At 33.4% G+C, this 13,093-nt stretch overlaps 1 long non-coding RNA gene across 1 annotated transcript in view; it reads right to left on the bottom strand.

Annotated features, from left to right (window-relative positions):
- LOC116280961 (uncharacterized) overlaps positions 1-13,093 on the bottom strand; it is a 151,194-nt gene that overhangs the window by 36,981 nt on the left and 101,120 nt on the right. Inside the window, exon 8 of the long non-coding RNA XR_004190364.2 lies at positions 7,161-7,278. This is a non-coding gene — a long non-coding RNA (uncharacterized lncRNA). The remainder of the gene's footprint in view (positions 1-7,160; positions 7,279-13,093) is intronic.

The raw sequence follows: 13,093 nt of genomic DNA, 5'->3' as shown, positions 1-13,093 counted from the left end.
TTACAATCTAGGTTGAAAATACATAAAAAGGAAATAAGCAATTAAAATCAGTTAAGTGCTTTTAGAGGCAGATAAGAGCTCATCTACATATGACTTTTATTTTATAAAATATTCCTAATGTTAGAGACTAAGTGAAAGAAAAGTCACAGAAAAACCATATGAAAAAAATCTCCTTTTCATTTGCAAAAGTGAAGATATATGTACTATATTATATTACACTGAAATAGAAACTATATATCAGCAAGGCAATATAGATTAAAATGATATGTTATCATCCCACTAGATCTTATTTAATTACATAGAAATGTTTTAACGTAGCAAGATAAAATAATTCCACGAATACATAATCTAGATATATGAACATAGTTTCCGTTCTGAATTCTGTTAGCTAATGCAAAATGGAAGCCAAAACCAGTTATACAATTTACATTATTAGAAAGGCAAAATTGACCAATTCTACAGAAGAAGAATGTTATTGTTAAGGGCTGAAGATAAGCATCATGTATTTTTAAGGGCCAAGTGTTTTGGGGGGCAAACATTGAACTGAATTTTATATATTTAACGTTTGAACTATATGTAATGAACATTGGTAAACAGTAGAAATAAACTTTAGAAATAGAAAAAGCATTTGAGATATTTTTGTATTTTCATGGATATTAAAATATACATATAACATAGATATAGATGGTGATGAACTAATGGAAAGAAGTAAATATTGGGCCATAACTGAAAATGATAGGAATATGTGGTTGTTTGAGGCTTCTCCATGGACGTGAATATTAAACAGAAAACTTGGAGAATGAGAATAAACCTGTCATTGAGACAGATGGTGTAACATATTAAAGAGCTTAATACATTTCCAGAACAAAAAAAAATTAAAGCAAAAGGGAGAACGGTAGCAGATGCAGTCAGAGAAGTATAGTAACTTCAGATTATGGAAGGCAGTACAGGGCATGGCAAGGAGTTTAGACTTTATTCTGAGCAAAAAAGAACTGAATGAGTTTAAGCAAAAGTATGACAATCTTATCCATATACTCTGACAAATGAATGAAGAATGATGGTCGTAGGGAGGTAGTGAGGAGAAGAGTGGATGGAAGAAAGCCAAATACTCCTGGTGAGAAATGATTGTTCCTTGAAGTTGAGTGGTATTAATGGAGACTGAAAATAATTCTAAGAATTTTTAAATGCATGTGAGGAAACTCCACTGTTTCTGGCTTTAATAACTAGATAGGAGATAGTTCCATTAACTGAGCTATGAAATCTTGGGGAAAGTCTAAGCTTGGAGGTGAGAAAAAGGGGACTCAAGAGTTTCAGTCTAAGGATATTATGTTTAAAATGTTTATGAAAGATCTGAGAATTCAAGCAGGCAATTGTACATAACACCTGCAGTTTGAAGGAGATATCAAAGCTGAAGATATTAAGTTGAAATAATTAGCATGTCATTACCACTTAAACACATGGGAATGGATGATGCTACCTGGAAAAAAAGAGTTAGAGAAGAGGGCCCACAAATAAGACTTGACATACTCCATTCAAAAGACACATGGGACTGGAGAAGAGAAGAAATTGAGAGGACGCAGTCAGCGAGATGGAAGAAAATTAGAGTGTAGGTGTTCCAGAAACAGAGAGGAAAGTATATCAAGCACAAAGGAATTAATAATATGTCAAATGTTCCTTAAATATTGAGTAAGAAAGGATCAAAAGCACCCATGGAAGGTTTTTCAACTGTGTATTCCTCAATGAAAGAAGAAGGAAGCTTTATCAAACAATAGACTAGGTTGAAATGGTCATGGAGATAGAGGTTCTTAAGAAGGCATTTGTGCATAACTCTCTAAAATTTCTTTCTCTCTAAAGGGAAGGGGAGGTGACATTAGATGGGTGAGTATAAAGGATCAAGAAAGTTTTTGTTTGAAAGATTTTTTAAAAGACATTTCTACCTCTTGTAATAAGGGTTCTGGGTATGCTATTATACAAATGTTACTTTCAAATATTATTTTTAGGGCTAGATTTAAGATAAAGAGATTATAATTGAAATTCCTATATGACAAAATTTGTAAAACATTGAGCTGCACTATCTTCAAGTGAACTATTTCCATTCCTATCTTTGATTAAATCTATTTTAAACTGAGACTTCAAGGGTGTCTAAGACTTCTGTTTATAAGAAGATTAATTTATTCACTCAGCAAATATTTACTGAGCATCTAATGTATATAAGCACTGTTCTGGACACAGGCAAACATATTACCAAATAACTGAACAAACAAGATAGATACACTTTAGTGTCTGTACAGCCTAAAGGGAAAGAGTTATGTGGTATTCTCATCAGTCTACTTTCCTAAATCACTAACACTCATAAAACCTTCAGTACTAAAAAAGTGTCATAAATATCTGCAATAATAAAGAGGGTATGATTGCTGTGAAATAATTGACAGATTGATGGAACAGATATTTAGGGAACAAATAAAAACATGATCAGTAAAGCAGTATACATAGGCTAAAAACAATAAACAAATAAAATACTTAAAATATGCCAAATGTGAAGAAACAAAGAATATGAAAAATGAAGAGAGAGAATAATGTATGGATGAGGATTCCCCTGGAGGGAGCTATTTAAGTAATGTGGTTAGGAATCTGTTTTTAAAATGTTCTTTTTATTTGCCTAATGAGAAATTTACAATTTTACTTCCTGTTGATCAAATTGGAACCTCATAAGTAGTTGAAAGAGAACAAATGCTATATCTATACTCAAAGGGAAGAGGAAACATCTGCCACTTCCCAGCCATGGGAGTGATAAAGAATAAGAGGCAGAGTTAGGTTTGATTCAGCGTGTATTAGCAGTGAGTTGTGGTCACCTACAGATCACACGCAACTGAGAGATGTTCTGATTAGTGTTTATGAAACAGATAGGAGCATCATGCATAGGTTGGTATTAACTCTGCAACTCATAATTCAAATTTGGAAGCATGTTTTTTCAAATTATGTTTGAAAGATCTGGGCATGTCTGTGTAATAATCTTTTTCAGTGCTCTGTGATACAAACATCCATGAATTAATATAACAACAGGATGTGTTATGGTACTACAACAAACTAAAAAGCTTCTGCACAATAAAGAAACCATCAACAAAACTAAAAGACAACCTACTGAATGGGAAAAGATATTTGCAAATGATATATCTACTAAGAGGGTTATAATATTCAAAATATATTAAAAGGACATGCAATTCAATAACAACATCAACAAACAACCCAATAAAAATGGGCAGAGGAGCTGAATAGACGTTTTTTTCAACAGGCACATGAAAAGATGTTCAACATCATTAATTACTGGGGAATTGCAAATCAAAACCACAGTGACATAACACCTCATACCTGTTAGAAATGGGTATTATCCAAAAAGTAAGAAATAACAAGTGTTGGTGAGGATGTGGAGAAAAGGGGACATTCATACACAGTTGGTGGGAATGTAAAATTGGTGCAGCTACTAGGGAAAACAGTATGGAGATTCCTCAAAAAATTAGGAATAGAACTGCCACATGATCCAGCCAACCCATTTTTGGGTATTTATCCAAAGACTATGAAAACACTAATTTGACAAGGTACATGTACCCCTATGTTAATCACACAGCATTATTTACAATATCAAGATACGGAAACAATTTAAGCGTCCATCAATAGATGATGTGGTATATATATACAATAGAACACTACTCAGCCATAACCAAGGATGAAATCTTCCCATTTGAGACAACATAGAACGATCTTGAGGGTATCGTGCTAAGTGAAATAAGTCAGAGGAAGACAGATATTGTATGATTTCACTCTTCTATGAAATATAAAAAACAAATTAGAAAATAAAAGAAATACATGAACAAATGAAACAAAAACAAACATATAGATACAGAGAACAGAGTAGTGGTTACCAGGGTTGGAGGGAGAGCAAAATGGGTAAAGAGGATCCACTATATAGTAATGGATGGAAACTACATTTTTGGTGGTAAACACATGTAGGGTATAAAGAAGTAGATATATAATGTTGTATACATAAAGCTTTTATGTTACAAATTAACATTCCCTCAATAAAATGTACATCTAAAATTTAAAAAAAACAATAACAAGGACGTGTTGCTGTATACACAAGGGGGTTAGATATTTCTACACTTACATAGATGTTTTTAAATCAGGATTTAAAATAGTTGCTAAAGTCCAATAAAACTTAAAAATATTTCACTTGAACAGATAAAATGACCTAAAATAAGCAACCAATGTAACAAAATACTAACAATGAAGAAAGCAAGCAAGTAAGCCAAAAGTTAAAGATCAGTGAGTTGATTACTTACTGTATAACAGAAACTGTGACAAGATATCTTATTGAAATTAGTAGGATCATACGTCTAGCATGCCAGGCACACTCCTGGCTTTTGTGTGTTGCTCTAGCATAAGAATAATAGTACCCACATACACTGTCAAGTCTGTCACAGCTTAGATGACAAACTATATTTATCAATTTATATTTAGTGTCCTTATCAGATAGGTATTGTTAAAATCATTCTTTTTTTTTTTGTAAGAAGTAATTGAGGCATAGAGAGAAATTATCCAATGTCTACACAAGTGGTAAAGCTGAACTTTAAAAATGTGGAGAAATAAATCTTTCCTTGGTTTCTCAGTGCTCCTATAAAAAGTCCTAGCCTACTGAGACACTGAAATGTATATGATACAGAGAATTGTTGCCTATACTTCACCTAGAAAGGTTTTATTTTTTACATACTATGAGAATTAGATCTGTAGCCATTTGTTTGGTTAATTATATTGATTCAAAAGGATAGGAAAATCTCTATTATCTCCCCAAAAAGGCTGCATGGTTCCGTCCTAGACTAGACTCTTAACTTAAGCTCTCAAGGTGCGGGAACACAGGAGCACTACCTCTTTAGTTATCTACATTCGACAAGGGAATGAGGTTCAGGACCCAGGAGACATCTCAAGGTCATAAAAAGTCAGGGACACTAGAGCTCATCTGGACCTTGGAAGGACAGATGTACATTCCAAAAGGTTAAAGTGAAAACCCAGGATGTTTTCCACCCTATCTCCAAGGAAGAAAGGGGAGGAGGACATAGCTACCTATCTCTCTGGTAATTAAGTAGAGAAAATCCATTTTTCTCCATTCTTTGCCTATGGAGTGACTTTCATTTGTGTAGGGAATTGTTCCATCTGGCTTTCACTGTCACCCTAAAGGTAAGAACTGGAGCAAACGGAACTGATACCTTATTATTTATATGATTATAATAACCAATGAGCCTCTTGCCCAGAATACCTCATGTGCACATTTAGGATAAAATTAAAATAAAAAAATTAAAATAAAGATGACTATTAAAAACTCAACAAATTTAATTCTAGAATCTGTCAAACCACATTCTTCTCTTGCAAAACTCCAAAAATCTCATAAAACTTAATAAAATTTTAATGTGGTAATTTAACAAAAATAAGAGAGATTAATTGACTAAATACATGAACAAGAAATAGATATTAACATAAGAGAATTGTAGAATGAGTGACCCATTTTAAATTGGTAGAATTTTTATTAGTAAGATTTGTATTAACTATTTAACATTTTTGAAAAGATCAATTAGATATCTTATATTTTAGACTATTTTATAAAATTTTTATGGGTTAAGTCACAGAAAAAGATTGAGGGAAACTGAATTGAATAGTCATTAAGAAGGAAGGACTAAATTATAAGTTTAGAAGGTATACACTGTAAAGATGAAAAATAGTAAATATGACAGCAAAAATACATTAAGAAAATAAAGACATATTAAATACTTGCTCTTATGCCAAGTAAATGTGATAGTAATAATTTGGAGGGGGTGATTAGGTTTACTTATTTGTTTTATTTATTTATTTATTTATTTATTTATTTAATTTATTTAAGAGGAAGTGCTGGGGATTGAACCTAGGACCTTATGTATGCTCAGTATGTGCTCTACCACTTGAGCTATATTCTCCCTCTCCAGTGTGATAGTAATATTAAATAATGTCCATGTAAATAATATAAAAACATTTTAAGAAAAGTAATCCACAAAATAAGAAATAAAAAACTTCAAAATTGTAAATTGTACTAGCCATATCACATACCGATTAAAGGAACAATGAAGCAATATTGACAGTGTATAACAAACATGAAAAGGATAGACCCACATTTTAAAAATTTTACAATAAAAGTACGTTAGTTGATACTTCTGGAAATGTGATCGAAATATTCCTTTTGAAAATAAATAAAGACAACTAGAATATTCATAAAATTTAAACTAGCAGTTTAATTTTTGTTACTCTAATAGAAAAGTAGATCTAAAATATTAGAACTTAAATTCTTAAATTATATATTCTTTATTACTCAAGCTTGTTTGATATTTACTGATGCTAACTTTGTGATCTAATATGTCCTTTTTAATAAATATTTCATCTGCCTTTGGAAAGGATATGCATTCTCTACTTTGGGGCACAAAATTACATATCTATTGTCAGATCAGTTTTATTAATGAGGACTCATTTCTTCCATATGCTACTTTTTGTCATTTTGAGCTCTCAGTTTCTGAGGGAGATATATTAAATTCCTCTACTATGATGTATATAGGGGATCTGGATCTTCTCCTATCCCCTTTCCTATACACCTTATAGGATAATCCTTACTCTGTTCTTATTCTTTGAAGAATTCTCTTTCTTCAAATAAGTAACGCACACTATGACAAATGTTTGGAACACCTTAGGTATTCTCGTTACTACCTAGTGTTCTGACATTTCACCAGAGAATATATTACTTTTTTAATATTACTTATAACTTAGGAGAGTTCTTCTAGTTTGAGGATGTGTCTTGTTCAGTTTTAGACACTTTCCCTTAGTTGTTTCTCTGAGTTTTTACCCATCTTCATTTCCTATTCTGCCTTTCTGAAAGTTTTATTTACTAGATGTTGGCATTTCTGGAAAAATCTCTCAGGTTCTTAACTTTTCTCCCATGCTTTCTATTTGTCCCATTGTTGACTCCTGGGAAGAATTTTTCCTGTTGACATTACTGTTAATTTTCTTTTTACCTGAGCCAGTTGTTAATGAGCTATCTGTGCTGCTGCTACTGCTTCTTAAGTAGAGGAAATGCAAATCATGAGACAGACCTGACGAAGACACTGGAAGCAGTCACGAGAGCTCTGTGATCCCACTCAGGAGAAGGACAAAGGAGAATTCTCCAGGGTGATAGTGGAGACATTTTCCAGGCTGATAACTACAATAGACCTGAAAGAAATTCAGACAGAAGGAAATTGAGATTCTCAAAGGGAATGTTTCCAAGGAAGGGATAAAAAAAAAAAAGATCCACTGTTACGAGTTGAATGGTGACACCTCTCTCTCCAAAAAAAAACATTAAAGTTCTAACCCCGAAAACCTCAGAATGTGACCTTAATTGGAGACAGAGTTGTTGCAGACATAATTAGTTAGGATGAGGTCATACCAAAGTAGGATGGGCTCTTATTTTGTTTTTGTTTTTTCTATTTTATTTTGGGGGGAGGGAAGTAATTAGATTTATTTATTTGTTTATTAATAGAGGTACTGGGGATTGAACTAGACATGCACTCTACCACTGAGCTATACCCTTCCCCCAGGAAGGCACTTAATCCAATATGACAGGTGTTATTATAAGAAGAAGAGTAGAGACACAGACACACAGCAGAGAGTAAGGGGTGGGGACAGGGCAGTGAAAACATGTGACAGAGGAGGTAGAGACTGAAGGGCTACAGCAATGAGCCAAGAAACCAAAAACTGCCGATCAACCACCAAAAGCTAGGTAGAGGCAAGGAACATTCTCCCCTGCATGTTTCGGAGGGAGCATGGCCCTGCTGACACCTTGATTTCTAACTTCCAGACTCAAGAACCCTAAGACAATAAATTTCTCCTATTTTAAGCCAGTTTATGACAATTTGTTATGGTAGATGTAGGAAACTAATACATCCATCAATTACATGATTGGAATAGACCGTGTAGAAAAATTATACTAAGAAACTACCAGAAGTTATGGGAAAAAAGGGCACAAAGAAAACTGAATAAATTTTAAAGTAAAGCAAATATTAGCTAAACCAACAAGAATGTAATAAAAAATTATAATCACAGCACACTGAAATGTTTAGCCATGAATAACGTTTGAATGGGCATAATAACTTAAGCATTCAAAATTGACTTAATAGAAACTTAACAGAATCATAGTAGGATACTGGGAAAATAAAAGCAAAAAGACTAGCGCTACTAAAGGTCTAAATCTTCATGTACCGTAACAGAAGTCAATATTTTTTTTCTAAAAGGTATGAATCAAAAGATAATAGTGTATGCATGTTATTCATATAAAGAAACAGAAAAATAACAAAATATTAGTGAGTCAATGTTCCAGACATATGGGGAAATAGGGATGGTCACAAGGAGAATCTGTTCTGTCTTTTGTTTCTATTAACTTATAAAACTATGTTACATGTTACTTTGATAAAAAATAAGACAAAATGTCTAAAAATTTACAGCATATTTAATGAAAAATAAACATAGAGATTTTAAAAGAACTCTTGGAAATTAAAAAAATATGAGAATACTCCTAACAGGATAGAATATATAAAACCTTGAAAATCCCCCAAAAGATAGAACAGATATTTGAAAATGTTAACATAAATAAGAAGAAACATATGTGATTACATCAAGAAGTTCATCACATAAATTCCAGAGCAAACAAAACAGATAAAAGGTAGGAGGATAAAAACATCTAAAGATATCATAGATGTCAAAACATACAAGACCCATTTTGAATTGTTTTCCTTTTCAGACCCATATCCTAGAAGCCTCCACCCTCACACACACAATCCTATAATCCAACTCATTGTTTGTCTTGTTTTGTTTTTTTAACTTCTGAAACTCTTCATGCTCTCTCACATCTGGATCTTCTCCTGTGCCTTTTACTATGCCTGCAATTTAACTCTGATTTAACTTACGCCTCAGTTTCAGTGCTTCTCTCTGGAAACTTTCACTGGTACCTTCCTACGTTTCTTCTGGGTCAAGGTTCCTCTTGGCATTCTGATAACCCTCTCTATTATCCTTATTTGAGTGCTTATTAAGCTGTCTTGTTCATTCTACTTCTTTATATCTCAGTGATACAGGAGAAAAATGTGGAAGTAGAAGGTAGCCATGCCCTGGGTCTCAGCTGAATCCCTGAGATGTGCCCCGCCAAGTGTGGGTCCTTGGTTTCACACAGGAAAGAATTCAAGAGCAAGCTACAGTTGAGTAAAGGTAGATTTATTCAGAGAGATACATATTCCACAGACAGAGTGGAGTATATCTCATAAGGCAAGAGAAAGACCATGAAGTGTGGAGGTGAGGTGCTCAGTTTAAAGTAAAAGGAGATACACACTCCATAGACAGAATGTGGGCCATCTCTGAAGGCAAGGGAGTGAGGGGCCATGAGGCATGGGAGTGAGTGTTTAAAGTAAAAGTAGTTACACACTCCATAGATAGAGTGCAGTCTGTCTCACTTGGAAGGGAGAGTGGCCATGGGGTGCAGTGTTGCTAGTTTTTATGGGCTTGATAACTTCACATGCTAAGAATTACTCCAACTACATTGGGGAAGGGGTGGCGATTCCCAGGATTTGGGCCACTGTCCACTTTTTGACACTTTATGGTTAGCCTTGGAACTGTCATGGCACCTATGGGAGTGCCATTTACCATGTTAAAATATTACAGTGAGCATATAATGAAGCTCAAGGTCTACTGGAAGTCAAATCTTCCGCCATTCTGGGCCTCAAGGCCTGTTGGGGATTGAATCTTCTACCATCTTGGTGTTAACTGCTGTGTCATTCCTTGAATGGCTGTGCCCTGCCCCCTTCCTTCCTGTCTCACCAGCCTTCAACTGTTATCCTCACAAAGCCAAGGAATGTGTCCATATTCTATGTCATGATGTGTTCTACCTATTTTGTCTTCATTTCACCAATGAACATTCTAGCTATAACTGTGATGCAAACTTCTTTTAGACACTGAGATGATAGACAGAAAATAAACAAACAAAAAAACACTTGTATATTGATGTTTTAATCTAGTCATACTTTGCTTCCAGTTCTGGTAAGAGAAGATCATGGATGATTTTTGCATATCTTCATAGTTTTGTCAGATGGCTCGATATCTTGCTTGAAATTTAACATCCAGTGATATGCTTAATTTTCAAAATATTACTTCTGGTATCCTCATTTTCTCAATTTCTTTCACAGACATTATCATAATCATATAGCATTCCTTAAACCAACAAACTTATTTTTTCCACAATATGAAATAATTTGTTTTAAACTAACTTTTAAAAAAATCCTTTCAGGAATTTTTCACTTTCATCACGTCTGCCTCAAAGCACTAGGTTATTTGTGCCATATAAATAAAAAGTAGACAACAATATTAATGAAAATTGATTATATACGTGATATTGATCTAGTGTTTGTCAATTGTAGGCATGTTTATGGATGCCTTTTATAGAACTGCTATAGGTTATATTTCCTATAGCATTCCTTAATTTTTCAGTCAGTAGCTTATGCCCAGTTGCCTACATTTGAAAATAATACACACATTTTGTTTTCTGATTTTAGAAGTGTAATACAAATACACAATTACTGAGAAAAATGTCAGAAGTGATAGTATCACTTATAGATGAATCACATTTAGAGGCTTAATCATCAATTCATAGAGTAAAATAATTTTTAAATTTTTATTGTAATTTATATCCAAAGCATTTTTGTTAATTATTCAGAAGCTATACCAAAAATCTTAAAAATACATATAGGAAATTCGTTATTTTTTTCTTTTAGCTGATAATGATTATTTTATATATATTAATTTCTTTGAACAAAATATGTGTAACAAAAAAAATTGTATTTTTGCAATTCTGTCTTTCACAGTCTGGTAAATCAGATTTAAATTCAGACCAAGTTCTTAAAATGTCTGCTTGCCGCATGGGAATGGGATCCCTCGGGATTCTACAGACAGACGAAGAGATTGATAAAATGATAAAGTGCTCTGAGGATCTCAGAAACCAAAAGAAAAGGATAAGCAAATAACACTCATTTTGGAAAAAAAAAAGAAGGAAGCAGTATTGAAAATGCACTTACATCCAAGCAAGTAAAACATACCCCAATTATCTAGCATTCTTTAGAATCACTATTTAGACAATTGAAAAAGAACTCAAAAGTGAAGTTAGCTTGAAATTCAGGAATTACTTTTCATCAATAAATTTTTTTTTATAATTACCTCCTCCTTTATTTACCTTAACAGTCTGAAAATTTGTTGTTCACAGTTCAAAGTGGTTCCTAGCACAGACATAATATTTTAAAAAATAGTTCCAAAGTTCAATGTATTTTCAATGTTATTGTTTAAAGATCATTTCTATCAGAAGAGGCAAGAGTTTAATAAGTTTAGGTATGAAATTAGTTTTCTATACACTTATAGGTAATGTTGATGTACTGAATTTACATATTTAGGAATATTATCTTCTAAATATTTTAGTTTGTGTTTTAAATACATTCAGGTGACACATTTGTTTCTGGGATAAGACACACATTCAATACATCTTAAGATATATTTTTATCAAATATTACTTATTTTTACTAAAAATACATCTATACCACCTCTTTATGCCTAATAGATACTGTGGGCCACGATTAATATTGTGGCATTTTTCCAATTTAAATAGCAGTATATTAAATAATTTTGTAAGTGCTCTCCAGGAAATTCTGGCTGAAACAAGTCATTTAACTCTTACATATTTTTAGATTAGCAAGGCCTATTACAGCTCTCTTTTACTATCGTATTTTATCTTATGGTATAAAAAAAAGCACCAAGAAAAATCCAGATTCTTAAGTATGCGTCTAGCCTTTGTGTATTTATCTGAAAGGCAGTGCTAAGTACAAACTGACTCCTTGAAATGAACCACGTGGGAGAGCAGCATGGACTAACTCCAAATACTGAGGTCAAATCCTGTGAAGGGAAAGTATTTGCCCTCCTATGTTTTTCACTCTCTTTTTCAAAAAGCTTGTTAGATTGAGGAGCAAGTTAAATGACATGTCAAATGCAAAATGTGAGCACTTCTGTTTGAGGCACTGTGGTGAACTGTGACGTCACCTAAACCAGGGTATGAAAGGAAACCGGCATCACCACCTGTATCTTGTGCCCTGACAGAATGCAACACCTTGAAAATGCTTGAAATGCCCCGTGCAACATTCACATCAAGGAAAAATGTTGAACTGCTGGAAAACTCTATTTTCTTATTACTATGGGACTTTAGTTAAATGCCTATCTATTCTCAAGATTTTGCTTACTGGGGTATCTCTAAATTAAAAAAAAAAAACCCTCAGACTTAAAACTCATGTACACTCACATTACCTGGTTAATTAATCTACAGTTAGGATAGCGTTTTCCCTTTTTCAAAGTTATCGTTTGTTTGCACCCATTTTGCTTTCCTCAGGATCTATAACGCTGCAGGTTTCAAAAAGTGCTTTGCATTTATGTATGTGAGAGCAATGTCATTTTAGGGCTAAAATCCCAACTGCAGTCAGTTTTGCCATCTTTTTGGACATTCACGGGTGTAGCCTATCAATGTTTAGGATGACACTCACTGCCAGATAGATTTCCAATATTATTTTGCTATCTACCCAATGGTTTTGCTTCTGTTGATATTAACCAGGTTCATATTAAAACATAAATGCCTTTAGCAGAAGGCAATTAGCAAATAACTGAGCTGTAATTGTGTTTATACTGTTAAGGGTAATCCATTATTTACAAAAGGTTATCTATTGATCCCACACATCAAGAATGAGAATCTGGTTGAGCCTCATTCTTCTCTACTATGAAATGCAAATCATGAGTAGTCCAAATGTTCAGGCCTCATTAACAGATGAATAAATACAAAGTCATGTTTTCATTTTATAAAAGCTTGTGTTTCCCCCTTATAATGCTTCATCTCAAACTAAGCAAAACAGAATGCTCTCTTGTTATTTACTGGGAGTCTGAAAAAGGAGGGTGTCACTTGTTTGCATAATGTAGTGAG

This window comes from Vicugna pacos, chromosome 6 (genome assembly GCF_048564905.1).
Source record: "Vicugna pacos chromosome 6, VicPac4, whole genome shotgun sequence".
Lineage (NCBI taxonomy): Eukaryota > Metazoa > Chordata > Mammalia > Artiodactyla > Camelidae > Vicugna > Vicugna pacos.
This window is presented reverse-complemented; position numbering and strand designations above follow the sequence as displayed.